Source organism: Malaclemys terrapin, chromosome 13, assembly GCF_027887155.1.
Source record: "Malaclemys terrapin pileata isolate rMalTer1 chromosome 13, rMalTer1.hap1, whole genome shotgun sequence".
NCBI lineage: Eukaryota > Metazoa > Chordata > Testudines > Emydidae > Malaclemys > Malaclemys terrapin.
This window is the reverse complement of record NC_071517.1, coordinates 12,241,453-12,244,204: the sequence shown is the minus strand read 5'-3', so window position 1 is coordinate 12,244,204 and position 2,752 is coordinate 12,241,453. Positions and strand designations below refer to the sequence as shown.

Below are 2,752 nucleotides of genomic sequence, written 5' to 3'. Positions count from 1 at the left end.
AATATTGGAAATAAATGCTTACATATAGAAACCAAAACAAAACATGCTTTTTAGAGACTAAACTTAACTCACATTACCCTTCTGTCTGGGGAAGCTTATCTCACCCAAAGTTCTCGCCAGCATTTTTCAGCCAAGCCTCGTTGATAATTCTTTTTTGTGAGGAAAACTCACTGTCCATTTACTTCCTTCATTCTGTGTCTCCTAAATATAGTAGAACAGATCTTTGTAGTGCACCTCAAGATATGGTTCTCTTCTCCCATTTTCCTCTTCCTATTAGTTTCTTTCTTTGAAGTTCCCACAGTCCTTCATTAACATTCAGTTCAGACAGATGATAGACCCATTATGAATTACAAAATACTTAATTTATATATAAACACCCAGCTAGATAAAAATTACTTGTCTGCCAGCAAACCTGTTTTTCACCTTTTGTGTCTAGGGACCAGTCACCAGCAGACCTGTAAGAACATATTTTTCAGTGTATATACATAACTCCTTACACAACATCTGTACATGCATTTTGCAACAGTATTGATGACTGTTGTGATATTGGCTCTTATTTGACACCTCATGTGACACTCTGAACTAGAATATACATGACAAACCCAAGAAAATTCACGTAACCCCTCTGCACACCTTTGCCAGTTGACATTAAAAGGTTCTTGGGTTACAGACATACTAAATTACCTTTGTCTTTCAGGGAGATTATAGTATCCTGCCTTCCCACCATCTTTAAAAGGCAGCAAGCTTGTATGCTTTCTCCATCCAGGGCAAATTAACGGGCTGGCTCTCCCATTTCCATAAATGCTTGGGAAAGGTCTTCCAGGGAGCAGTGGAACTAGGAAATAATAATATTTAGTACTTTACATTTTAAAGTATTCTATAAATGTCAGCAAACCCTCACAAGACCCAGGTGAAGTATATAGGTAATGTTATTCCTTCTCATGAATGAGGGAACAGAGTCTCAAGTGACTGCCAAAGTTACACAATATGTAAGTGTTGGAGTAAAGTTTAAAACTCAGTGAGTTTTTCCGCTCTGAGCCCTTAGCTTAGCCCACTAGTACTCATTGCCCATCTGTGCTCCCCTACTCTTGATGCCACTCCCTCTGTGAGTCGACCAAAGACAGCCACTTTAGGCTTCTGGCTTCCAGGCATCACCCACGGAGAGGTTACATACTATCCTGGCCCACAATAATACGTAAAGTTAATACAATAAAGGTCTTCCAAGTATATTGCAGGAAACTGCCATATCTGTTGCACTATGTACCTCTTTCTTGGATCCTGAGAGTCCTCTGAGTGCACAAGGGAATGTCTGTTCTGGCTCAACCTTCTGAGGGAAACTGGACCAATGAGCAGCTCCCTGAGGATGATGGTCTGCACGGTACATATGAATGCAAATAAACTGTGTAGGTGATGATATATTAATATATTCATTAGTATTAGATACATTAATTGGTAATGTTGGTACACAAACTTGAACATATAAAGCCTAGAAATATATACCTTTATATTTAAGTACCAAGACAACTTTATACTGTAGATATAGAAAGAGATTAACAATAAGCAATACCTAGGAAATACTGAGACTGTTATATATCCAAGGTAAAATTGATGAATTTCTTAAGTGTGACTGCTGTACAAGTAGTATTTTTTTTTTTTTTTACTATCGCTGTATCATATACAGGAAATATCAGTATATATGTTGAGTAGAGGACAAATTGGAAACAAATAGTGTTTTTGGGAACAGAGCATATAGGAAACTAAGTAACTCAAGGTGTGGGATCTGATTCCTTTATTGGAATTGAAATAAGCTTTAGGGCAAGGGGAAGAAAATGGGTTTAAAAAGGATCTTAAAAGCTGTCAGTCATGTAGGTTCAGTCAGAAAGCCTGTTCCTAGAGGGGCGTGTGACCCTTAAAATACCATGTTATACTACAGTATTGTTGCAGCATCAATAATACATCTCTACCTCGATATAACTCTGTCCTCGGGAGCCAAAAAATCTTACCGTGTTATAGGTGAAACCGTGTTATATCGAACTTGCTTTGATCCACCGGAGTGCACAGCCCTGCCCTCCCGGAGCACTGCTTTACCGCGTTCTATCCGAATTCGTGTAATATCGGGTCGCGTTATATCAGGGTAGAGGTGTACTGTGCGAGATGTAGTGTTTTTGATCATTACTACAGAATATGACAGTGATCCCCTCATAAAAGAAAGCAATCTTCTAATGTGGAGAGACAAGATGTGGGGACTTAAAGGGGAGTATGAATAGTTGATACTATGTATTTGTTTTTGTGCTTGTATACTACAATAATATATATTTTTACACATGTATATGTGCAAATTGCCACCCCTCCGCCTGTGCATTCTGATTTTCAATCTGTCAAAGGAGTTATTCAAGGCAGTTCCCGTTCTCTACAAGGAGCTGCTTTGATGGACTGAGCTCAGAATCCAGACTCATACCTGTTTACATGCTATGTAGTGCCCTGATGTGAGGTCATCACATGGTCCTAGAATTTGTCTCCTGAGGCCTCAATCCTCCAGTGGATTTTGTCCTATGGAAAGGAGACAATTAAAGGAGGGTTTGAATGTGAATTTTTTTTTTTGCCATTTTAGGAATTATATTGGCTATTTCTCAAAATCCTAGTGAGATAAAACTTATAATTTTACCTGGCTCCAGGAGAGAACCCAAACTACTACCTAATAGCACAAACAGCGCAGCTGTAATTCAATTTATATTGCTGCAAAACATGGCAT

The 2,752-nt window shown here is 38.7% G+C and overlaps 1 long non-coding RNA gene across 1 annotated transcript; it reads right to left on the bottom strand.

Annotated features, from left to right (window-relative positions):
• Positions 1 to 777: 777 nt before the first annotated feature.
• LOC128847490 (uncharacterized) lies at positions 778 to 2,543 on the bottom strand. Its single transcript, XR_008446901.1, has 3 exons — positions 2,459 to 2,543; positions 1,265 to 1,371; positions 778 to 835 (listed from the first exon to the last, which is right to left on the bottom strand). It is a non-coding gene; the product is annotated as an uncharacterized LOC128847490 (long non-coding RNA).
• Between the last annotated feature and the right edge of the window lie 209 nt (positions 2,544 to 2,752).